We start from the raw sequence: 27,414 nt of genomic DNA, 5'->3' as shown, positions 1-27,414 counted from the left end.
GCCAGATCATCGTGGCCTGCTGTATGCTTCACAATCTTGCATTGCGACGCCAGGTGCCTTTTCTGCAGGAGGATAGTCCAGATGGTGGTGTTGTAGCAGCTGTGGAGCCTGTGGAGAGTGAAGAGGAGGAAGACGACGGGGACGACACGGACAACAGGGATACAGTCATACAACAATATTTTCAGTAGCACACAGGTAAGAATCAGCCACCCCATTTTACATTTACTTAAGGCCTCATGCGTCTCCACTGTCTGTGTTTCCCCCCAGTTCCTGTTGACTGATTTGTGACTTTCCCTTCCCTTTTCAGAGCTGTATGACCCACTGCCTGACTTCTGCTTTCTTTGCCCATGGACTAAAGCTTATTGAAATTGGTATGTTGTCATCACAAAGTAACTGGACATTATTGCACCGTTATGTGTAATACATTTGTTAAGAATACAAGCAGACTCCTGTTTTTTTAAGTGGAATAAGTGATTTATTTTAAGTGCTACATATAGGTACATGATTGGGAAACGGTGATGGGTGGGGGTGGAGTAATGTCCATGGCAGAGTCCAGTTCTCAGTCGCACAGGTGCATTGTCCATATGCCTGTGGAAGGATGGAGCAGGGGCAGTTCAAGGTTGGACAGGGTGACAATGTGGGACAGTGGGATGACATCAGGGGGTATCTTAGGCTGGCGGGGGTCTTGCAATCCTACTCTGTCTTCTTGTGAGATCTCAGGTTCCGCTTGCGGGGTGGTTCTTCTTCTGCAGGAGGTGGAGTTCTGGTGGCCTGTCATTGTGTGGGGGCCTCCTGTCCACTAGCGCCGGCGGAGGTGGTAGGCTGTTCCTGGCCTGGGCTAGTGACAGGGGCCCTTTGGGGTGCCACATGGTCCCGCAATGTGGTGACGATCTGGGTAAGGGCCACGACGATGGTCCCCATTGCGGAACCGATGTTCCTCAGTTCCTCCCTGAACCCCATGTACCATTCCTCCTGCAGTTCCTGGATCTCCTGGAACCGGGCCAGTACCGTCGCCATCGTCTCCTGGGAGCAGTGGTATGCTCCCATGATGGAGGAGAGGGCCTCTTGGATAGTCGGTTCCCCGGGTCTGTCCCCTCCCTGTCGCACACCAGCCCTCCCAGTTCCCCTGTGTTCCTGGGCCTCTGTCCCCTGGACGGTGTGCCCACTACCACTGCCCCCAGGTCCCTGTTGTTGTTGGGGGGGTCAACCTGGGTGCCCTGTAGTGGTGGACACACCGCTGATTTACGTGTCCTGGAGACAGAGGCATGGGCCCGCTGGGTGGGAGCTGTGCTGGTGTTCCCAGAGGGGGTTGGGTCGGGTGTAGCCTGTGGCTGTCTGTGGGGAACCGACTGTCCAGAGGTCCCCGATGGGCCGGGCTGGTCATCTGGCTCCAGGGAGACAGAGCTGCTGTCATCGCTGGGGGCCTCTTCTGGGGGTGGGATGGACATCTCTGGACCCTCCGTGGCGGTGTGGTGGCGTTCGGGTCCTGCAGGGGTATAAAGGTATGGTTATTGCTTCTGTGTGTGGCATTTCGTGTGATGGGTGGGTGTCCGTGTACCCAAGTGCAGGCATTCCCTTGTGGGGGCTTTTGTGAGGGTGGCTTGTGGGGGTGATGTGTGTGTGCAGTGGGCATGCTTTGGTGATGGGTGTCCACGCTTTGTGGTCGCATGCAGGGCTTGGTGTTGGGATGGGTGGGTTGTGATGGTGAGCCTTTTGCTAGGTGTTGGTGTGATGGGGGAGGGGTTGAGGGTGGGGGTATGATTTGGCATGCAGGTGGGGTGGGGGTGGGAAGCAGTAGTGAAGATTTGCCTTACCAGAGTCCATTCCTCCGCCTACTCCTGCGAGGCCCTCAGGATGCAGGATGTGCAAGACTTCCTCCTCCCATGTGGTAAATTCGGGGGGAGTAGGTGGGGGTCCGCCACCAATCTTCTGCATCGCAATGTTGTGAATTGATACCATGGAACGCACCTTCCCCCGTAGGTCGTTCCATCTCTTCCTGATGTCCTCCTGATTGCGTGGATGCTGTCCCACCGCGTTAACCCTGTCCACTATCCTTTGCCATAGCTCCATCTTCCTGGCAATTGTGGTGTGCTGCACCTGGGCCCCGAAGAGCTGGGGCTCTACACGAACTATTTCCTCCACCATGACCCTGAGTTCGGTGTCACTGAACCTGGGGTGTCTTTGGGGTGCCATGGGGTGGTGTGGTTGAGGTGTGGGGTGGCGTTTGTGGTGATGAGTGTGGTGGTGTGTGGTGTTTGGTGCGTGGATTCTGTGTGGGTGATGGTGTTGTGTGCCTCTGTGTTGTGTGATTGTCTATTCTGTGCTCTCTCTCTAGCCTTTGTCAATAATTTCGGGTCGTAGGGGCTTGTGGGTGATGTGGGTGTGTGTTTTATATTGTGTTGGGTGTGTGGGAGTGGTGTTAGTATGTGTATCAGGTGTGTGTATTTTAAACTGACCAATGTGGATGAGTTTTCTATGTGTGTGTGTATTTTGACCGCGGCGGTGTGTACCGCCAATGGAATACCGCGTTTATATATATATAGTATATTATACTTAGGACCATGTTGCCAAGTTTCAGGGTGATCCGTCAAGCAGAGGCAGAGAAGAAGGGTGTGTAAAAAAGGTTGCGTTTCCCATGTTAATTCCTATAGGACATTTAGACACGTCTACTGCCTGAACTGCTGTAGGGAATTAAACCAAATTTGGCAAAAAGCTAACTAATGTCCCTGTAACATTTGGTTTTCGAAGTGAATTTCTATGGTTCTTTAACCTAAAGTAATTTTAATTACTATACGTTAATTCAACTACTGCCATGCAGGGCCTTTGGCCATTCACGGCGGGGTCTGGCCTCAGTGCTTGGCCTGCGGCGAGGCCTTGCAATAACCCCCTTTAACCACCCAGCCACAATGTATCCTTTGGCCCTGCAGCCAACCCCGTATAACCACACATCTGCGCCTCATGCACAGCCTTTGACCGTGCGTGGCGGAGATTGGCTCTCAGCCACAGTTCAAAAGAAAAAAACTGCTCATCAGAATCACTACATGAGATACTGCACTAAAAAAAAAAGCAGGGATGCAAACATCTCCATCAAGGTTTACAGATAACTTTTTTAGGTGAATATGCAGACAAAAACCCGTTTTGCCTTGTCAATGTGCTAGAAATGTGGATAGTTAGTAGTTTACACAATCGCATCTTCAACTTGTGCACCTTCTTTGTTTAAATCAGCAAGTGCTTCCCATTGAGGTTTAATATCTTTAAAATAAGCTTCATGCCAGAATTAAACTACTGTGCATCTTTATCCAAGAAGAGGCATCTGTTTTGTGCAAAATGGTTACCCAACTGGAATGGTTTCAGCTGGCTAATTAGTAAGTGCTACCTCGTTGGGTAAATATATAGGGGCTTATTTATAATCCCCTAGCGCTAACCACGGCTCCATATATACAAAGAGATGTAACGCCACTTTTTGTGGTGTTACACCTCCTTGTAAATATGGCCCTCTCTGATGCAGTATTCTGCATCAGAGGGGCGTGCAATGGGTGTTGCTGTGGGCATGCCAGTGCAAAATCCTTTGCATTTTGATGCTGTCTCAGATTTACAAGATTTCATAAACCTGAGGCAGCACCAAAATCTAACACCATCCCCAGGGGTGATGTTAGCAAGGCACAACAAAGAGAAATACTTATATTCCTCCTAATTTTTTGCTTTTTCTACACATGTTGCATTCTGCAGCATGCATAGAAAGAGCAAAATGCGTTACATGATTGTTTATGTGCAGGATGGTTTCCCTTCCTGCACATGAACACTCAGTTGAAAATGATGAGTTAGTACTTCTGTGTGTGCTGTACTCTGCAGCACACACAGAAGTGCCAAAGCGCCATTAGTTATTGTTTATGAGTAGGAAGGGCCACCTTCCCGCACATAAACAATCACACCCATCAACGCAGATATCCTTGCACAATGGTGCATGGATGCCTGCGTTGGCAGCTAAATTTAGTGCCAGCGCAGGGGACAACACAGGGGTGTGCCGTATTCACTTAAATAAGGCGCATCCCTGTGTTGTGAAAATGACGGAGCGCGACGCTGCCAATTTTGGCGCAGCGTGACGCTCTGTCATTGTCCCATAAATATGGGCCAGAGTACTTCTCCTACACTACAGCTGGATAAAGGACACCAAGGAAATGTCTTTACTGACCTTGTGCGTCTGTTACTTTCCCAATGTGTCTATTCCTAGAGTATTTTTATGACCACTGGGGAACCTGAAGGCCCCGCGGGCCCAGCCATCTCCCATCTCCTTTGGTGGCTGCCATTGTTCTTGCAAGCAGGGAGCTGATTTAAATAGCACTTCCCTGCTTGTGGGAGCAATGTTTTTATCTCTTTTATGGCATGCATGTTTGTGTGCTGTGGAGATGAAAACTCCACTTTCAGCAAGCAGGAGCTGTTTGAAAACAGAGTTATGTTTTCTTTTGCTTGGTGGGAGCTGTTAGCTGCCCCTAGAAGTGGTGGTCGCTGGTACTGAGGGTGGCTGTGCATCCCCCATACATTATGTTTATTGCCCCGTGAAGGTGGAGGTCCCAAGGCTGCAGTGGGCTGCGCAAACCCCCTTACATTATGTTTCTAGCCAGGGGAGGTGGTGGCCCCTGAGGCAGCAAGGGGGACTACAGAGCCCCCATATAATTTGTTGATTAACCTGGGGAGGTTGCAGTCCCCAGGGCTGTGGGCGGGCCGTGGACTCCCCACATTAAGTATAGTGATTGCCCCAGGGAGGTGGCAGTCCACAGTGCACAGGGGCCCATGTGAACCCTATACATTATGTTTATTGCCCCAAAGAGGTGGTGTCCCTGTTGCTCAGGGGGTCCGCGAGGCTCCCTCACATACTATAATACACTTGCCCCAGGGAGGTGGTGGTCCGAGGGGCCATAATAAGCCCTAGGAAGGTAGCCTCTGTGCCCACTCCTATATTTCATAAATGCCCCCTGATCTGGCCCACCAAGGGGCTAAATGAAAAGCAAGCATGGGAGACCATGGTTTCTTTTTAAGAAAAAAATCATGGTGAAATTCACAAATAGTCACGATTTTTGCTTTGATTTTTGAAAAAAAGTCTTTTTTAGCCCTGTGGGTATCCCTGGGGGAACCACCTGGATCAAGGCTTGGGTGGTAGGATAACACAACCCTCTTTCTTTTTCTTTTTAAAAATCTTTTAGAGACTTGTCTGAAGCCGAGTCTCAAAATGGCTGCCAACACTTCCTCGTTGAAGTGTTGGCAGCCAATCACATCTCTGCACTATATTGGCATATTCATGAATTTTTAGTAACCCTAGATATACAAATTTGTTTTCCTTTAGTTTCTCCTAAACTACTGAAAAGATTTACACCAAATAACAAGAAGCAATCTTTCTGGACCAAGAGCTACCTTCCTGGCACATTTGCTGTAATTCTGTCCAGCAGTACGGGCTGTAGTTGTGTCAAAAATCTCTATGGGAATTAAAATGGGGAATGCACATTTTTGTCCCTTTTTCCCTGCCCCCGCTTGATGGATCACCCCAAAACATTCAATGCACAACAAGACTCTAGAGAACACTTTCTTCAGAAAACGTCATGAAGATTCATCAAACGATGCCAAAGATATAGGATATTACGTTAGTTACCTATGGGTAAAAGTTATATTTACTTCAAACACTAACTGCTACATTTCTCTCGTTTGGTGCAAGTAAATTCAGAACCTAACTGTAATGTCCCTTTTAAAGTTAATTTTTTAAGGTTTTTAAAATGTTATTTCCTAACTATAACCGTCCTGTAACCTTTGCTTTTTTTAGTGAAAGAAAAAATATCTATAAATCTGTATTTCTATCTAACTATCTATCTCTCTCTCTCTCTCTCTCTCTCTCTCTCTCTATATATATATATATATATATATACACAAAACTTACTGTCACCAGTAGGTATAGTTAGGACCTAGTTTCAATTGGAAAAGCATTGTTAAGCCTGTAACTGGCGTAGTTTCATGAATCTTCATGAAATATTCAAAACATAGCTCACTTCAGCTGCTGTGTTAAAAGTTTCGGTGTGATTCATGAAGTCGGTCAGAGAAAAAGGAGGGGTTTCCGAAATGTGTTTTCCTCATGCAAGTTCCCATAGTGATTTTAGGCATAATGACAGCCCAAACCACTGGATGGAATTATGCCACATTTGGCAGAATGACAGCTCGTGGTCCAGAAAGAGCCCCTTTTGTTATTTGGTACAAATCCATTTAGTAGTGATTGATTGATTGATTGAATGACTTACAGATCCATACAGGCAGTCAGAGACCCACTACCAGATCCATAGAAGCACCCACTCACAGACCCACACAGGCATGCACACACACCCTTTCAGACCCACACAGGCACTCACATACCCACTCACAGATTCACACAAGCACTCTCCCACCCCCTCACAGACCCACATGGTCACTCACAGACCCACTCGCAGACCCACACAGGCACTCACACAACTACTCACAGACCCACATAAGCACTCACACACCCACTCACAGACCCACACAGGCACTCACACACCCACACATCTACCCACACACCCACTCACAGACCCACACAGGCACTCACACATCAACTCACAAACCCACACAGGCTCTCAAACAGCCACTCACCCACTCACAGACCCACATAGACACTCACACACTTTGGGCCATATGTACAAACACATTTTCCCATAGACACAGAATGGGTAAAACCCTCTGCTACATCTGGCCCTTACTCACAAACTCACTCAGGCACACACAGACCCACACACAGACCCATACAGGCACTCACATACCCACTCACCGACCATACAGGTATTCACAGAATGACTCACAGACCTACACAAGCACTCAAACACTTACACACAGTTGCACACAGGCACTCATACACCCACTCACATACCTATATAGGTGCTCACAGACCACTCACAGGCCCACTCACAGACCTACACAGGCACTCAGAAATCCACTCACAGACCCACAAAGGAATTCACTCACTGATTCACAGACCTACAAAGGCACTCACAGACCCACACGGGATCCCACACACCCTTTCAAAGACCCACACAGACACTCACGCACCCACTCACAGACCCACACAGGCACTCGCAAACTCACTCACAGACAGGCGCATTCACTCACAGACCCACACACGCATCCACAGACCCACTCATAGACCCACAGAGGCACTCACTCACCAACTCACAGGCCCACACAGACACTCACAGACCTACACAGACACTCACACACCCACACGGACAATCTCAGTCACCCACTCACAGACCCATTCAGACACTCGCAAATGCACTCACAGACCCACACAGTCCCTCACACAACCACTTAAAGACCCATATAGGCACTCATATACCCCCTCAGAGACAAACACAGGCACCCACAGACAAACTAAGAGACCTACACAGGCACTGTTGCAACTACCCACAGGCCCACACTGGCACTCACCCAGACCCTCACAGACCTACTCAGGCCCTCACACACCCACTCACAGACCCACACAGGCACTCACAGATCCACTCACAGAACCACACAGGCACTTACACACCCACTCCACGTCCCACACTGGCACATCCACTGACATACTAAGAGACACACACAGGTAGTGACTTTAAGAAAAGAGTGAGTAACTCTGTGATTGTCTGTGGAAAAATACAAAAAATAGTATGGTGTTTAAAATATGCTTGCACTTCCAAACAGTCAGCCACACCATCTATACTTGAATTTGAAGCCAGCATGCTTGTCACAGAAAGTGTTCTGAGCTTTTAACCTACTGCTAGCAGAGTGTCCCAAACATGGGTACTATGGAAACTGAGCTGAAAACAAGTGGGGCTAAAGGAACTTAAAAGACTGTACTGTGAAAGTTAAAAGGAGAGTTATGTAGACACTTTGCTTAATATGGAGTGCTTGCCTTCTAATTCAGTAGTTTCTAACAATGTAAAATGTACATACAAAGTATTAGTGGTACAATGTTAAATGGTTTTATGGGTTCCCATATGGATCTGGGGTTCTGCTGTAATTTTACATGGGGGGCTGCGCTGAGGGTTGTGATGGATCTGAGAATCCACCCAAAAACACTACCAAATTGAACTTCTTAACAGGAGGTTTAGAAAGGGTTAATGAAGACTGACCATTCCAAAGTGGTATAACAAACACAAAATATGAAAGAAAGGTTTTGATTTGCTATCTACATCAGTATCACTGAAAACAGAGTGGGAAGGGTTGCCATTATTGGTTCTTTTGTACTGAGAGTGGTACACCATTCCTGTACTTCTGAGTTGAGATTTTCACTGACAAGAGATTCTAAGTGATACTGAGATAACAATTGGAGAAAAGCAAAGAAATTTCACAGGTATGTCAATCATAGTATATGGATATCAAAAGTTATAAGTGTAAATAAGGTGAAGGAAATTGTGAGGATTGTACACAACAGTAAATAAGGAAATTAAAAAGGGGGTAGATGATGAGATTAAGGGGAGCATATTGAGGACCAAAGGAGGAAGAAAACATTCTAAAGATAAAGTATAGTTATTTAACTAAGCTACTAATAAATAATGTGTTTGAAAGTAGATGTGGGTGATTGATTACAGTAGATAAATTAATAGTATATAATGTGTAACCACATGTAAAAACAGGCAGGTATTCATACATCCAGTTACAGTCTCAGAAAAGCACATGTGAACCTAAAACTGGTATAGCCAGACAGTAACTGACACACTGAGAATGACACTAATAAAACCATTCACAAACCTATTTACTCACCTGTACACCCACTAAAATAACCATGGGGTGGTACCCCATGGAGGCACTGTCAGATTCACTCAGACACATATACAGCCGTTCACTTATCCAGCAATCACTCTGTTACAGACAGATGTACACAGCTATACACCCAGTTATACTAGTCACCCATCCATACACCCAATGACATATCTATTTACAAAGCCACTCACACATTCAGTCATGGGGTGACAGAGGTGCTTACACATCCACTCACACATCTACACAGCACTTATGTATCCAGCACAAACAGAGGCACTTGCACATACAGTTACATACCGCAACACTCATTAACACAGTCAGTGAGCACCTCATACAGGAACTTAGAGAACAATTTAGAGACACATAGAGATACTAAGGCAGTCAGCCAGACACAGGTATAGGGCCTGATTTAGATCTTGGCTAAATCAGTCTCGCCATCATTATACCGTTGGATAATCTGCCCACTGACTAGGTGATCTGCTGCTTTATTTAGATGTTAGTGGGCCCATTGACGAAAGTCCATCTGTAAACCACCATCACAGCCAGAATGTTACACCTGCGTAGCCAGCACCATAGGCAAATGCACATGGCAGTGGGCCCACACTCAGTTTGGTGTAAGTGTCCATTATTATGATGAATGCTTGCACCAAAATTACCATGTCCATTACAAATGTTCATCATTAATGTATGCTCTATACAAACATGTCAAAAATAAAACTTGCTTTGTTCATTGTCATGAATGAAATTACATTCATGTTACTCACATTTTCATAAATAATATTGTCATCAATCAGATACTTATATTTAATAAATAATGTCAGGGAAACATTTGTGAAAAGAAAGGTTTTTATTTTTAAATGAAATCCGCTCTAAAAAAAAATCTGAATTAAAAACATAAATGTCCAAAAACACAGGATGCACTGCATTATTGTTTGGATTTAAGCCCAATACCTTGCTTCCTAATTACACTGCCAAAGAACAGCCTTCTCAGGAAGGGACATCTAGTGGGCACAGAGCAGGCACTTCAAGGATTCTTCTTGGGAGGAGTGGGTTTGGGTTTCACAGGGGATAGGTAAGAAGTGAACTGGGTAGAGGAGAAGGAGGCGAAGGGGTTGGGAGGAATGGGCTTGGGAAGCAGAGTGAGCTCAAGTGGGTTTTGTGTGTGTGTCTGTCTCTTTTGCAGGTGCATGTGGGTCCGGTATATGTAGTGCATGTTTGAGTGTTTCTTTGGAAGGTGTGTGAGTGTATTTGTTTGGATGATTGTACTGTTGTGGTGGTTGGTATGGTTGTGGTATGTGTGTCTGGATGTACTGCAGACACATGTGCATCTGAAGTATGTTTGGATGTGTTTGGTTTTATAGGTGTTTTGTATTTGGGTGACAGAGAACATGTGGGTTTGGTGTGTGTTGTTTGCATGTAGGTGTGCATGTGTGACTGTGTTTATTTGAATGAGTATGCTGTTGAGGTTGATGTTGTGGTTGTGGTGCTTGTGGGTGTGCTGACGGTTGTGGATGTAATGGTCATTGTGGTGATTGTGGGTGTGCTGGTGGTTGTTCGTGTGGTGGAGCTTGTGTCTGTGGTGGTGGGTGTTGTGATTGTGGATGTGGTGGTGGTACTTGTGGGTGTGGTGGTGGGTGTCGTAGCTGTGGTGCCTGGGGTTGTAGTGTCAGTATTGTGTGTATAGTGTATGGTGATATGTTTGTGTTTCTTTTTGTGTAGGTGTGCTGCTTGTGTCTGTTGGAGTAGAGGCTTTCTACAAAATGAGTGTCCTTAGGATTGGGGTGGAAATTGGGATTTGCGATGAGGAAGGGATTGGAGTAGGGGCACAAGGTTGAGTCGATTGGGGGCTTATGGTGAGTGCAGAGACTGTTTTTGCAAGTGGTCTCTGCTTGCCAGACATCGAACTATGAATGGCATTCAGAAGTGCAACCTTTTGTTGCATTAGACAACTAAAGCCTGGTATGCTATTCACAATCGCTGTCTGGCCTGCAGAGGTGCTGCATAACAGATCAATAGCCTCTTCACTTGGGTCAGCCAAGGGAACAGGGATGAGGGAGATGCCTGCGGCTAAGGAGACCGCAATCCTTTTAAAGAAGGGTGGGTTTGGCTAACTGGGAGGGGAAGCAAGAAGGAGGATGGAGATGGGAATCTGGGTGGCAGACAAGGATTCAGATGGTAAAGGTCCTGTAGGGTCCACCACCACTAGGAACTGGATGCTTGTGGAGGCCTCCAAAGAAGAAGATGAGCTGGTGGCCTCTATTCCAGTCCCCTCACTCTCCATGACACTGGGTCCATTGGTGTCTGAAGTCTCACCACCTGACACACAGTGGCCAGCTGCTTCCCCAAATTTGTGACCAATGTCTCCTTCACCCGGAAGTTACTGAAAAGAAAGATACAACATTGTTATTTGATCTGTGCAAAGAAAAATTATCATGAGTATTCTTTAAAAAATATTTCCTTAATTTACATTTCACCTGCTTCAACGCTTTCAAACTTAAGTCTACTTTACCATTAGCCCATGCATTTGTGGAATATCTTAAGGTCCTAGTTGCTCACAGTTTTGTAATTTGCCATCATTACTCCCATTCCATTTCTGATCATCTCTCTTAAACATTTCACATATTTCCTCGAATTGTTTAACACCTCTGGATGGTACAGATTGGGTGCTTCCAATTAGTACACTCATGTCTCAAAAATAAATATGCAGCAAGGAACCTTCGTACCATGTACATTGCTGACCTACAAAAGTCCCTTTCAATAGCTCATTTTCATCAATAATGAATTATCATCTGGACATAACAAAAGGCACAAAGATTTTGTTTTTCGGTTTGTGTGACTCTGACACCAATGCATAAACATTTCTGTCTGTTTTAAAAAAATATTGTTTGCCTACTAAATTCATATTTGTGAAAATATACTGGCTTACATGCACATTTGTGAAGGAGTAAGGCGTAATACCAATCTGCAACTGTGAACATAAACGGAGTTAGATCTTGAAGTGAAAACATATTTTTGATACATTTTGATTAAAAATTTTGCCACTTTTCTCATGCTCCTAGTCATTTTGAATTACATGCTCAATATTGTTTGCTTATTATACCAATTCACCAATCTGAAGTTTGGAACATCCACTGTGTCATAAGTGTATTATATGCTATGTCACATGTAATAGGGCCAATATGACCGTAACACAATCATGAATTGTGGCCTGTTTGGTACAACAGTCCCTCATAACATAGACCAAATCTAGGTACATCTTTTTCTTAGGCAGGTATGTGTTTGCTCAAAACAGTCCTTTGCCAATGATCAGAAATCTAGTGATAATATTTTCCACAAATCAACTCTGAAAACACATCATCATATATCTTGTGCAAAACTTACACATTCTAGAACTCTTCTTGTGTGCTGTCAATCTTTATGTGTTGCTGTAATTTGTTGCTGTAACCAAAAAAAGTTCAAAAAATGAACTTAACCCCTTTTTGTTGCTGTTAGGCTCTTAACTGTCCATCAAACCTGGGATTGGCCACCGTAAGTATGCAGGCCATTAGGGAGGTCCGTTAAGCCACACGCACTGCCCACACTGGCAGGACTGGCCGAGCTGGGCTTCTGATGACTTCCTGCTCCAGCATCGTAGGTCATCTCACCTCTTTCGATTGTAAATGCTGTGCTGCTTGTAGACCTCCAGGGTCCACACCTTCTTAGCAATGGTCTTCCACATGGTCTTTTTCTGATGGGTGTTGACCAGTATGGATCCAACAAAAATAAAAGAAAAAATGTTTGTGAGCTTTTGTTTGTATTGATCTAATACAATTTTAATTAATCTCTCACAAGCATTTCTAAAACATTAGTAGAGCACATTTTTGAAAATGTATCATTTACTTGAAACTACAAATTTGTAGTGACCTGTTGACTACCCTCGTCACTTTTCATATCCTTATTTTACCAATCTAGGCCACTACCATCAACTAGGCCAGCGGTCTAAAACTTTTCCTGTAGTGAGAGCTACTTCTAGTCAGTGCAAATCATTGTGAGGTACTGAAGGCTGAACAGCTTGTGCATCATTACCACACAGCCCAACTCCCAGCTGCATTGGCTTACTACCTACAAAGCAACAGATACTATTGTTAGAACCATAAACTATGACTAAGGGCAAAATGGAAGGGCTGCCATGTGTGTCATTGAGGGCTCTGTCTTATGAATGGGATATAGTTGTATGGGTGACTGACAGCCTGTGTTGTATGTACTTCCAGCAGAGGACATTCCTTTCCCCATATGTGGCACCATTTTATGTATAATACAAACCAACACTCATTATTCTGAAAATGTGATAAATTTAAAGGGCAAAATAAAATATACTTATGGCACAGTGTCTACTGGCCACTGGAAGCAAGGGGCCCTCCTGGAAAGGGGTTCTACAATTGCCGGGACTGAGGTGGTTGCAGGTGTTTATGCTTGTAGCAGGACCTCCCTTTCTGTGGCTGAAGCAGATGTAGTGGGCCTAGACATTGTTTGGTCACAGAAATTGGTAGATATTGCTGGAAAAGCCCCACACATATGGTGGGAAATGTCAAACAGCACCCCAGTCAGGGAGCTCAAATTACATTGTGCTCCCTCTGCAATTGCTACATGTCCCAGAGCACTGTAAGGACCTGGCCCATCATGTCTTAGGATTTATGTAGGGATCCCAAGACTTGTCAATGGTGGCCTGAGTCACACTGAACCTAGTGGCCTCACTTTTACTGGCCCACAGACTCCCTCCCACGAAACCTACTTCCACTATCCTGTGCCCTTGAGCCAGTGTAACCCATCCCACTAGATCATGGCTGAACAGGAGGACTAACAAACTCCTCATCATCTGGACTTGCAAGAGTGGAGTCCTCAATGAAGGCTTTATCCTGGTCTAGAATAGAGCTATCCTCAGTCGCAGATTTTTGTCCAAATACTCTGGGTGTAGGACTGTCAACACCAGGGCAGTGCGCGCTCTATTGGCGATTAGAATGCAAAAACCCAGCACTCTCAAAACAACGTAATTTATGCATTGTGCTGATATGTTGTTGTTTAACCTTTTGCATTGCAGAGTTTAATCCTGAAGACTTATTTTTTATGTGTTTACAAATACTGTTCATTTGCAATGTATTGCTGCAGGCTTTCAGAGTGTGTTAGGGTGTGGTCCCTTTCCAGGGCCTTCCAGAGACTTTCCCTGCAGCATGCCTCGGTGTGGTTGTGGGCTGGGCCAAGACTCTATAAAAGGGAGCCAGACCAGCTTCAAGTGCTCACTATTCAGAGGTCCCGGTGCAGAGCTGCAGCTACTTCCTGAGCTTCTGTCCCGGTGGCCTATGTGATCTTCCAGACATCTGACTTTCATTCTTCATTTGGAGATCCTTGTTCTGGGCGGTAAGACGGTGGTTGGGCTGGCCTCCCGAAGCCGTTATCGAGAACTCTCATGTTCTTGGGCCTAATTCTTTTATGATTTGACAGAGTGCTTTGTGCGTGTGAAATATGCACTTGAGTGTTTGTGACATTTGCAGGGAGACTTGCGAATCGGCAACACACGCGATTCATTTCATGATAATTTAATCTTGTTATTCATTGCATGCTACCGTTTCTTGACATTTGCATGGTGGTTTAAGAATCGACAAAAGACGCGCGATTCGTTTCATTGTACTTTGATCTTGTTATTCATTGTGAGCTGTTAATTTTGGCATTTACATTGTGGTTTATGAATCGGCAAGAAGCGCGATTCATTTAAAGATGATGTGACTTTGATATTCATTGCGTGCTACCATTTCTTGACATTTTACATGGTGGCACTCGAATCGGCAAGGCGCACGATTCTCTCTTCGAGCTTAATTCATGTTGTTCATTGTATGCCATTTATTCTAAGACAATTATTAGGTAATATTCGAGTTGACAAGTTGTGTGATTTGTTTCCTGAATCCATATTGTGTTATTCATGGTGCACAATCCTTTTATGGTGTTTACTATATATATGAAAATCTGCAATGTGCGCAATTCGTGTTGAAACATTTCAAGAGAACACAGAAGACCAGAGTTCCTAGATGCAATATTGCATGGTCCTAGTATGCATTCTCAAAAAAGGATTCCTATGACTGGTTTAGAACTTATTCAGAATGTTTTTTCCTGATTCTCATGTAAAGTTTCATTTAATCCATCTTGATTCCTTTACAGGTATCTGGCCATCTTGAAACTTAGTTATTTTAAGCCTAATTCTTAGATTGTTCATGTTTTCAGAATGACTAGGCTTAGAGTCATAGTCTAGTATTGATTTCATGAGATGTAATTTTCATATTGTGTGCTTTAACCTTTTTCTTACTAAAGGTCTCCTTCCCAGCTGTTCTCTTCCTAATCCCCTCTTCCCCTCTTGAACTCTCTTAGCCTCTGTGATTTATCTATCAGAGTCTTGGAGCTGTTCAGTGGTGGACATGTTGGGAACGTGCGCAGAACCAGAGGATTTGGTGACTCTGACAGAATAGTGAGCCTACAAATTATTATGCTCCTGGTTTGTGGATGTTCGCAGCATGGCCACGCTGGACGAGTTAGTCAAGGCTATCACCCAGCTCCAGGCAGAGGTGGTATCATCCAAAGAATTGACAACTAGCCTAGCTGCGAGAGTGAGTCAGTTACAAGATAAGGTAAAGAAGAAGGAACAAAGGGCCAGATGTAGGAAATCCGTGAATTGCGACTCACAAATTGCGAGTCAGTGAGACTTGCAATTTGCGAGTCGCAATTCAAGATGCAGAACGGTGTCTCAGACACCGTCTGCGACTTGCTATGGGGTAGCAAAGACCCACCTCATCAATATTCATGAGGTGGGTCGCTTTTTGCGACCCCATAGCGAGTCCCTACACTCACAGGGATGGTGGCCTGCTGAAGTCAGCAGACCTCCATGTCTGTGACTGCTTTTTAAATAAAGCAGTTTTTTTTTTCATTTTGCAGCCCATTTTCCTTAAAGGAAAACGAGTTGCAAAATGAAAAAAATACCGAAACCATTTGTTTTTGTTTTTTTCAGAGTAAGCAGTGGTCCATAGGCCCTGAAAAAAATATTTTTGTCGACATTCACAAAGGGGAAGGGGTTCCATGGGGACCCCTTTCCTTTTGCGAATGAGTTACCACCAGTGTGACACTGGTGGTAACTGCAAGTTGCTTTGCGACCGCATTCGGGGTCACAAAGCAAGTCTGAATTGCGATGCGAGTCGCAAATAGGAAGGGAACACCCCTTCCTATTTGCGAGTCGCATTCACAAATTGCGAGTCGTTACCGACTCGCAATTTGTGAATGTGCATCGCGTGAGGACGTTTGCATGTCGCAAACTGCGATTTTCGCAGTTTGCGACATGCAAACAGCTTGCTATATCTGGCCCTATGTCCCACAGGTGTGTCTTGGCCAGGTACTTCTTCTCAGACTTCTGGAAGTAATCCGACAAGCATTTCCCTCAATGTCCCTTCCGCAATTCCTTCAGCTCCCCCAGAACGTTTTTCAGGTGACCCTTTGAAAGCACAATCTTTCCTGGTTCAAGTGGAACTACACTTCACCTGTAGACCACATACTTTCCCAGATGCCCAGTCCAAAGTAGCTTTCTTGTTATCATATCTGTCTGGGGATGTAGCTACCTGGGCAATTCCTCTTGTGCGTAAAGATAGTCCCTTGTTGTACAACTGGAGAAATTTTGTTTGTGAGTTTGAGAGAGTTTTTGATCGTAGAACTGTAACACAGTCAGCAGATCGTGAATTATTAGATTTAAGCCAAGGGAATCAGGACCTAGTGTCGCATCTAGCCAACTTTTACTGGCTGGATGCCGAGACATCCTGGCCTGAAGAAAAACAAGCGGTCTTGTTTTACAAGGGACTCAAAGAGGAACTAAAAGATATCTTAGCGCAAATCCACCCACAACCTACAGACTGTCAAGAATTAATAAACCTTGTCTTGAGGCTTGGTCATCGTTTATCAGAATGTAAAGGAATGTGCAAAAAAACTGAAAAATATTCATGGCGTGTTCATGATAACAGAGACTCAAGAACTCCGAAAGAAAGAACGCCGGAACCGATGGAAATTGGAACCATCAGAAGACCTTTGACCAAAGATGAAAAGGACCTACGCAGAAAAAATTGACAATGTCTTTATTGTGGGCGGAAGGGTCATTTTGCCAAAGATTGCCCAATCAAACCAAAAGAGCAAGCAAGGTCCAGTTCAGAAGGTCGCAGCCAATGCATCAGTCGAGTTAGAAAACTAAAACACCCGAGATATAGAGATAAGGGTTGCTCTTTAGTGTAACCGTGGACCCTTCACAATCTAGTCATCTTAAACTGGAAATAAGAGTTCAGGTGAAGAAAAAGATCTATTTCAAAAAAGCTCTAGTTGATTCTGGGGCTACTGGGAACTTTGTTGACGCCCAATTGGTTCGTGCATGGGGGATCCCATGTATTGAAAAGAAGACCCCAGAAATCATCCAGGCAATCGATGGAAAACTCTTGACTGGAGGTCCAGTAACTCTTCAGACTATTCCCTTATCGACGATTTGTGAAGATAAGAATCAAAGAAAGAAACATAAAGAGAAAATCATCCTTGACGTGATCCATGCTCCCCAATATGGGATTATCCTTGGCTTGCCATGGTTAACTCATCACAATCCAGAGATCAATTGGGCAGAACGAAAAATCATGTTCTCATCTGTGCTATGTAAAGAACAATGTCTCCAAAAGATTCAAGTACCAAAAGTCTGCAACTCTTACATAGCTACTGCTGCAGAGAAAGAAATTCAGCTGGCCAAACAGTAGTCATCTTACAAAGATGTATTTGATGAGAAAGGAGCAGAGACCCTACCTCCTCATAGATCTTATGACTGTCAAATTGATCTAGCCCCAGGTGAGATACTTCCCAACTGTCGTGTGTATGCCCTGTCAGAACATGAAAATCAACATTTACGAAAATACCTAAATCAATTTTTGGAGAATGGTTTCATTCGCCCCTCCAAGTCTCCTGCAGCTTCGCCTTTGTTTTTTGTTCCAAAAGCTAAAGGAGAACTTCTAGATTGTAACGACTATAGGGTATTGAACAAAAGTCACCATCAAGAATAAATATCCTTTACCCCTAATTCCGGTCTTATTGGAACAAGTAAAGAGAGCAAAAATGTACACGAAGCTTGACCTTCGAGGTGCTTATCATTTGGTCAGAATGAGAGAGGGTGACGAATGGAAAACAGCGTTCAAGACAAGATATGGCCTTTTTTAATACACCGTCATGCCTTTTGGTCTGTGTAATGCTCCAGCAGCATTTCAAATTTTCTTCAATGACGTTCTTAGAGAGTACCTCGACATATTTGCCATAGTATACATCGATGACATTTTGATCTACTCAGACAATGAAAACGAACATGTCCAACATGTCAAGAAAATTCTTGCAGCCCTTCGAAAACACCATTTATATTGCAAACTAACCAAGTGTGAGTTTCATGTTACCACAGTTGAGTTTTTAGGGGTTATTCTTACCCCTCAAGGTATCGTGATGGCAGAAAAGAAAGTAAAAGCCGTATCTGATTGGCCCACCCCAAAGACTGTTCGTGATGTACAATGTTTCCTGGGGTTTGCAATTTTTTACCGGAGGTTCATAAATCATTTCTCCCAGACAGTGGCTCCAATCACTAAGCTATTAAGAAAGAAAGAAACGTTTGTATGGTCCCCAGAAGCTGACCAAACCTTCTCTACTTTGAAGGAAGCTTTCTCCACTGCCCCAGTCTTGACTCATCCTGATGCAAATCGACCTTTCATAGTGGAAGCTGATGCTTCAGATGTAGCAATAGGAGCCGTCTTATCGCAACAAAATAAAGACACTGGTCAACTCCATCCTGTAGCTTATATGTCTCGGAAGTTGAACGAAGCCGAACAGAACTATGTCATTGCTGAAAAAGAGCTTCTGGAGATTTGTGATGCCTTTAAAGAATGGAGACATCATTTGTTGGGTGCCAAATACACTGTCACAGTATATACTGATCATCGTAATCTTCAATTCATGAGTTCCGCCAGACTTTTGACTCCTCTGCAATTACGCTGGATGCTGTTTTTTGCAGAATTAGATTTTGTAGTAACCTTCCGGCCTGGTAAAGATAATCGCAAACCTGACGCCTTGTCCCGCCGAGAGTCTACCACGTTGCCTGCATTTCAAGCCTCCAGAGCTATCATTGCTCCTGACAAGGTTCTATGTATCATAAAAACTGAAGATTTCTTTGAAGAAATTCGCATCTTTTTCACTGTTGAGAAATGGCAAACATGGGCCCAAGCAGACCCCAAAAGGTCAATCAAGCAAGGGCTACCCTTTCACAACGCTTGTTTGTTCGTACCCACTACCAAACTTCGCAAGATAGTGTTTCATTGGTTGCATGTTATACCTACGGCAGGTCACCCAGGTACTCCTAAAACTCTTGAACTGATCCAACGCTATTTTTGGTGGCCTACCCTAACAAAAGATGTAAAAGCAATGGTAAACAACTGCGAAGTCTGTGCCCGCACTAAAACAAGTCATTCAAAACCAAAAGGGTTGTTACATCCACTTCCAACCCCAAGTCGTCCATGGGAACACATTTCTTTAGACTTTATTACTGGTCTGCCAGTGGTTCAACAGCATTCAGTAATTCTGGTGGTAGTAGATAGTCTCACGAAATATGGCCATTTCATTGCCTGTAAGAAATTGCCCACGTCTAGTGAATTGGCAACTATTTTACTGAACAGAGTGGTTCGTTATCATGGACTGCCAAAAGTTATTCTCTCCGATCGGGGGTCGCAATTTGCCTCCAATTTCTGGAAGACATGGTGTAAAACACTCCAAGTGACATCTACACTATCTACTAGTCACCATCCTCAAACAGATGGTCAAACGGAGAGACTAAATCAGACTTTGAAACAATACCTACGTGCCTACGCTGAAAAGGCACTTCATTCTTGGACATCTATCCTCTGGTTAGCTGAGTTAGCCTACAATAACTCATTCCACACTTCTATTGGCGTTACACCCTTTTTTGGTTTATTTGGCTATCATCCTGACACCTTGCCCATCACAATTCCTCAAGAAAGTTCTCTTACTCCAGCTGTGTCAGAAACCATTCAGCATTTGCATCAAACCCAGAAACTGATTCAACAGCATTTAGAAAAAGCCAAACAAAAATACAAAAAAGGCATTATGACAAGAAACATTGTGAGGGACCGCAATATCAACCAGGTGACAAAGTGTGGCTTTCCACAAAACATATAGATTTCAAGAAGAAGCACATGTTTAACCCCAAATTCATAGGTCCTTACACTGTCCTCCAGCAAATCAATCCGGTGACCTATAAACTACAATTGCCCAGATCCTTACGGATTCATCCATTGTTCCACACTTCCCTCTTGAAGAAGGCAGTCCAAAAAGTCCACCCTCATCCAGCTCCTGTTCTAGTACAAGGGGAAGAAGAATACAAAGTTAAGGAAGTGTTGGATTCTAAAGTGAGAGGGCGTAATCTATGGTACTTAATCTCATGGAAAGGTTATGGTCCTGAAAGTAACTCATGGGTTTCCGCATCTGATGTTCATGCTCCAGTACTTGTGAGACGCTTTCATCGTCTTAATCCAGGCAAACCAGGCCCTAGAGTGCGTCTGGAAGAGGGGAGTACAGTCAACACCAGGGCAGTGCACGCTCTATTGACGACTAGAATGCAAAAACCCAGCACTCTCAAAACAACGTAATTTATGCATTGTGCTGATATGTTGTTGTTTAACCTTTTGCATTGCAGAGTTTAATCCTGAAGACTTATTTTTTATGTGTTTACAAATACTGTTCATTTGCAATGTATTCCTGCAGGCTTTCAGAGTGTGTTAGGGTGTGGTCACTTTCCAGGGCCTTCCAGAGACTTTCCCTGCAGCATGCCTGGGTGTGGTTGTGGGCTGGGCCACGTCTCTATAAAAGGGAGCAAGCCCAGCTCCAAGTGCTCACTATTCAGAGGTCCCGGTGCAGAGCAGCAGCTACTTCCTGAGCTCCTGTCCTGGTGGCCTATTTGATCTTCCAGACATCTGACTTTCATTCTTCATTTGGAGATCCTTGTTGTGGGCGGTAAGACGGTGGTTGGGCTGGCCTCCCGAAGCCGTTATCGAGAACTCTCATGTTCTTGGGCCTAATTCTTTTATGATTTGACAGAGTACTTTGCGCGTGTGAAATATGCGCTTGAGTGTTTGTGACGTTTGCAGGGTGACTTGTGAATCGGAAACACGCGAGATTCATTTCATGATAATTTAATCTTGTTATTCATTGCACGCTACCATTTCTTGACATTTGCATGGTGGTTTAAGAATCGGCAAGACGCTCGATTCATTTTATGGTGTTTTAACTTTGTTGTTCATTGCGCGCTACCATTTCTTGACATTTACATCGTGGTTTACGAATCGGCAAGACGCGCGATTCGTTTAAAGATGATTTGACTTTTATATTCATTGCGTGCTACCATTTCTTGACATTTTACATGGTGGCACTCGAATCGGCAAGACGCACGATTCTCTCTTCGAGCTTAATTCATGTTGTTCATTGTATGCCATTTATTCTAAGACAGTTATTAGGTAATATTCGAGATGACAAGTTGTGTGATTTGTTTCCTGAATCCATATTGTGTTATTCATGGTGCACAATCCTTTAATGGTGTTTACTATATATATGAAAATCAGCAATGTGAGCAATTCGTGTTGAAACATTTCAAGAAAACACAGAAGACCAGAGTTTCTAGATGCAATATTGCATGGTCCTAGTATGCATTCTCAAAAAAGGATTCATATGACTGGTTTAGAACTTATTCAGAATGTTTTTTCCTGACTCTCATGTAAAGGAAAGTACTTGAATTTGAAAGTTTCATTTAATCCATCTTGATTCCCTTACAGGTATCCGGCCATCTTGAAACTTAGTTATTTTAAGCCTAATTCCTAGGTTGTTCATGTTTTCAGAATGACTAGGCTTAGAGTCATAGTCTAGTATTGATTTCATGAGATGTAATTTTCATACTGTGTGTTTTAACTTTTTCTTCCTACAGGTCTCCTTCCCAGCTGTTCCCTTCCTAATCCCCTCTTCCCCTCTTGAACTCTCTTAGCCTCTGTGATTTATCTATCAGAGTCTTGGAGCTGTTCAGTGGTGGACGTGTTGGGAACATGAGCAGACCCCGAGGATCTGGTGACTCTGACAAGGACTTAATATGAAATAAGAAATCAAATTGTAAAAGTCTAGATTATTCATTAAATGTATTTTGAGCTACAGTTGAAGGAACCTAAAATTTAAAAAAAAGATGTAATAGTATAATTAGAACTTTCAATGCTATTGTGAATACCCAAACATTATACATTGCACACATGCAAACTTCCAAAAGAGCATGTGAAGAGATGTCCTGAAAAGAAAAAGATTACTTTGGAAGTATACATAAATTAACCCACACATTCAACCCAACTCAGTAGAAAGTAGAAAGGAGAAATGAGAAGTAAACAATTCCAAGGCCTAACAGGCTAACATTTGGACTATCATGCAATTTAGCAGGATTAATGGCACTGGTCATTGAACTTTGCTAAGTACATTTATTATCATTACAACTTATAAGGATCTGGTGACTCTGACAAGGACTTAATATGAAATAAGAAATCAAATTGTAAAAGTCTGGATTATTCATTAAATGTATTTTGAGCTACAGTTGAAGGAACCTAAAATTTAAAAAAAAGATGTAATAGTATAATTAGAACTTTCAATGCTATTGTGAATACCCAAACATTATACATTGCACACATGCAAACTTCCAAAAGAGCATGTGAAGAGATGTCCTGAAAAGAAAAAGATTGCTTTGGAAGTATACATAAATTAACCCACACATTCAACCCAACTCAGTAGAAAGTAGAAAGGAGAAATGAGAAGTAAACAATTCCAAGGCCTAACAGGCTAAAATTTGGACTATCATGCAATTTAGCAGGATTAATGGCACTGGTCATTGAACTTTGCTAAGTACATTTATTATCATTACAACTTATATTCTGCAGACAACATAACATGAAATAAATTCCTTAAGCCAACATACTTTGATTTGCAAAACCAACTATATCACTTCAATTAAAAAAACATGAAAGTGACAATAGACAAAATTAGATCAAATATCCCATTTTTATTCAATGCAGAAAATGAAGTTTGAGAATTGCCTAACATTTTGGCATATGTGCATATATGGAAGAAAAGAGGGAATGACCAACATCACATTGCAAACGTATTTTCCATATACAAAAATAAGGCATCATGGTAGTTGTAGTCCTTTCATTTGATTTGACATTACCAAGGCATGGGAAAGTCTAACCTGAACATTCCTAGCAAAATATATGCAGTGAGGATGTGCACACATTTAACTAAATTATGACATATGTTAAATATGTTAAAGGGTGAAAAAAGATTTACAAGCACTATACCTTCATGGTAAAATAGATGGGGTTTGAACACGTTATCTTAACTACAACAAAATGCATTTAAACAAACAAATACAATAAATGATCAATGAAGAATAACACACAAATTAACCACACATATTTCCCAGTACTAAAAGGAGAGATGGCACTATAATGCTGCTAATTTGAAGATGACAATTGATTTGTGCTTTTTTAAAATTGGGTTTAAATGTTTCAAAAGCCAACTTAAGAGCAAAAAATACATTTATGTTTAGTGAGACATTCATAAGTCTAACTTACCCAGTCTCCACTCCACCAGGGATTCTTCTCAAGCCTTCAGGATGTAACACCTGCAAGACCTTCTCCTCTAACTGAAATAGTTGTAGTGGAGGGATGTGAGAACGTCCACCAGTCCTCTGCACCTCCAGGTGACACTTGGAGGCCAGGGAATGCATGCTCCCTCACAGATCATTCCAACTCTTTCTAATTTCCTCCTGTGTGTGCAGGTTGATGGCTACAGCATTCACTCTGTCATCTATTTTGGACCACATTTGTCTTTTCTGTGATATGGTGGTATTTTGTGCTCCAAACATTTGTGCCTCTACACCATGACTGACTTTTCTCCCTCTGTAAAATGGGGATTTATACTCCCTGCCATTATGAATAAATACATTTGAATGCAATGGAGGACCTACAATTTAAGAAAAAAAATAAACAGCTGAAAAAATAACAGAGGGAGCAAATAACCTGGATTCTATGTGACAAATTCAGCAGCAAAATGGTGTTGTGCAGTGGAATGGCAAAAGATCATGGTCTGAAATGAGGTGTGTGTCATAGTGTGGTATGCAGGTATTCACAATTAGCCAAAAGACATAAGGGGTGTGTTGCTACCATCTATCCAAAAGCCCCAGACAGTACAATGTTGAGCGGCTCCCATGATGAACTCCTGCCATTAGGAACCTGCCGCTAGAACAACGTCAGCACAATGGTGAAATTTAACTCTGCTCAGCGCAATCCCGCAGACCTGACGATGATGAAGTAATGTTAACCGGCATAGGAGTCCACTGAATCAGCAGCGGGAAACCGCTTATGCAACGGACTACACTATGTTGATGCAGGTGGAGGTTTAGCCACCATATATATAAATACAGCAGTCGGAACATCGTCAGATTGACAGAGTACTTGAAACCACTACCACAGAGGGACAATGGAATTCACATCAAGATCTAAATCAGGCAATTAGTTACTTATATATCCAGTGACACACCTGCAAGGCACTGATACAATCACTTAGTTATAATTTCAAGTGCTGACACAACCAAGTCACTCATTCATACACTAACTCATCAACACATTTATACATTCGAAACGACAGACTAATACAGCCTGTCACACACTGACATAACTTCCTTTGTAGCTACTTAATTGCTTAGAGTATGTAATTTAATAGTGTGGCTTCTAAAACTAAATGTATTGTTTTTTTGCTTTTCAGACATCTACTTGTAATTACAATGACAAAAAAACAGAAGAAAGAGTAATATCTGGTCAAAGCTCAGAGTGAAAAGGAACATAATGTGAAGAATGTGCTTAAAGAGAAAAGAGCTGTTGGTGAGAGAACTGAGAAGTTTCTTAAAATAGTATGTGTAAAAATGTAAAATGTTCAAAAACAGTCAATTAAAAAGTGAGGTTTAAAATCAGCTCAGCAAGGAGAAGGAGTAAGTGAAACTGAAGGTAAGAAACCTTGTAAGAAAATTACTAGTTCAACAAGAATACAGAATCAATTTAAAGAAATACAAGTGAGAATGTTTTGTAGTAGGGCAATAGAGAATGTGGTATGAAACATGAAGCAGTATAAGAGAAGGGAAACACTGAAGCAAAAACAATATATTGAGAGTATAGTTGATAAAGCATTTCCCTGAAGCAGAAACTATTTATTCTGATACTGATGAGAATGAGAACACTGGGTATAACAGTGTTGTCTATGAAGAGAAAAAGCCAAAAAAAGACGTATTAATAAAACATTTTTTGTAACATTTTCAGAGGAGAATGGAAGTATACATCTAGTACTGTAGTACATGTAGTTGAAACAACTGGACAATGTAAGAGGTAAAAGATGGTACTCACATTACAAAAGAGGAAACAGTGCCTAGAAATCTAGAAGAAAAATCAGCTGAAGAGGTACAAGGAAGGTGTAGACATGCCGATGTATATAAATGGGACTGTTGCTGTATTTGCAGTGTTCACCAGGAATCAATTGATATATTAATAAGTCTTCTATGTGAATTTCCAGGAAAAAGTGTGAAGCAGAAAATTGCAATGTTGCAAGGATTAGATCAATGCACAGTAAGGAAATATACTAATTTGCAAGGACATTCACTAGTGTGTTTATCCAAGAAAGTGTGCACAAGAACCTTTCATCATTTCCAAATGTTGGGTGTTCATCATGCTAAAATGTGAAATTTAGTTAGAAGACCTTACTTCACAAAATGTCCAGCAATGAGTTTAGGAGAAATGAATAATATTCTTTTGTATGGTACAGTATCAGAGGTTGAAAAGGTTTGTGAAGATATTCAGTTAGGTTTCCTTGGTCCGGAAGATGAGTCTAGGCAAAATGAGGAGTTGATATGTCCAGGCGTAGAAGAAAAGGATACAGATATTAGTACTGATAACTTTGCAAAGAAATAGCAAAGTTTAATGCAGTTTCTAAGGAGAAACCAAACTTTGTATATGTTGCTGATGCACTCACTACAAAAGTAAAAAACTGAGCAAGAAAACAGAGATAAGTGGATAGAATTTGTGGAGGAAGGTTTCAATTTGTCAACACAGCAAATCATATATAAGTATTGCTATCACAAAGTAGAGGACAACAAAATGCCTACCAGAGCAATACATAATAAGTTAGAGATGGTTCAAATTCTAGAGGAACTTCAACATCTAAATATTTCTGAAACAATATTGAGACAGTCTATTCTTCCTTTTCAAGCAATAGTTTTATGTAACCAAAGAGTGGGAAACTACCACCGACTGAGCTACGGAAAGGCCTTAAAGGTAGAGTTGTGTACCTACCTTTAAATTTTAAACGTACTATTGAAACTGTGATTGTCAAGAGAGATGTAGATGAAACACTTATTATTCTAGTTAATGGTGTGCCCACACAAAACATAAAAATATGGCAGGAATTAGTGGATGTGAATGGGGAAGAAAGCTACATTCTATCTCAAACAGAAGAATGTGTATTATAACGATGTAGATGTTGTTATACATGGAATTTTTTATGGAGGAATAAATGTTGCCTTCAAGTGGAGAGATTGAAAAAGTGGATAGAAGTATAGATGAGTACCAAAGTATCCGTCCACTGCATTCAAAAGAAGTAATGGGATGCCTTTTAACTATATCAGATGAAACATGCTAAAGAAGCTCCAATGAGTGGGTAGGAGAAGGGTTCATTCACTCTTGGGGGCATGAGGGCTATGTGGGAACCATTAATGGCACGTATCACATGGGGATATTTGCAAAGGCATAGAATCTTGATTGATGGCGGTGAGATCAGCCCTTTGGGGAAACTAGACATAACATTGCAAGTGTTGAACAAATGCATTCCGGAAATTGGACAGGATGTGGCTGAACATTGGCTGCGATACCCCTGCAGCCATGCCCACTGTCACTTGAAATGAGCCTGTGGCCAAAAAATGGAGCACAGATAGTGGCTGCATATTTGTAGGTATGGCATGCTGATTCCTATTGGCCGGCTTCAAAACAGGATCCAATTCTGCACAGAGGTCAAGGATTGTACCTCAATTAAGTCGGTAAGTTATGATGATGTGACGTTCCTCCATGGTGGCCAGATCTACCAGGTGTCTGTAAACAGATGGGGCTCTCCCTCGCCACATGAGTCTGTACCTATGGGTGATGAAGGAACACATCTTAAGTTTGGACATACACTTGCATCACATGGTGACACAATTCGTGTTTTCAATGCAACACATATGTAATGCACACAAACACAAAGAATTAGGTAATCCTGTCAGGCTAATGTGTGGTGATGCGTCTCAGTCATAATGGCAGCACAGTGTAAACACACTTCCAACCATGATTACATGTGGGAGACCAGTACTCATGTCAGTACTCAACGAAGGGGAGAGGGAATGGGGCCATGGATGAGGCCCCCTGCCAGGCTATGGAGATG

Source organism: Pleurodeles waltl, chromosome 10 (genome assembly GCF_031143425.1).
Source record: "Pleurodeles waltl isolate 20211129_DDA chromosome 10, aPleWal1.hap1.20221129, whole genome shotgun sequence".
Taxonomy (NCBI): domain Eukaryota; kingdom Metazoa; phylum Chordata; class Amphibia; order Caudata; family Salamandridae; genus Pleurodeles; species Pleurodeles waltl.
This window is presented reverse-complemented; position numbering follows the sequence as displayed.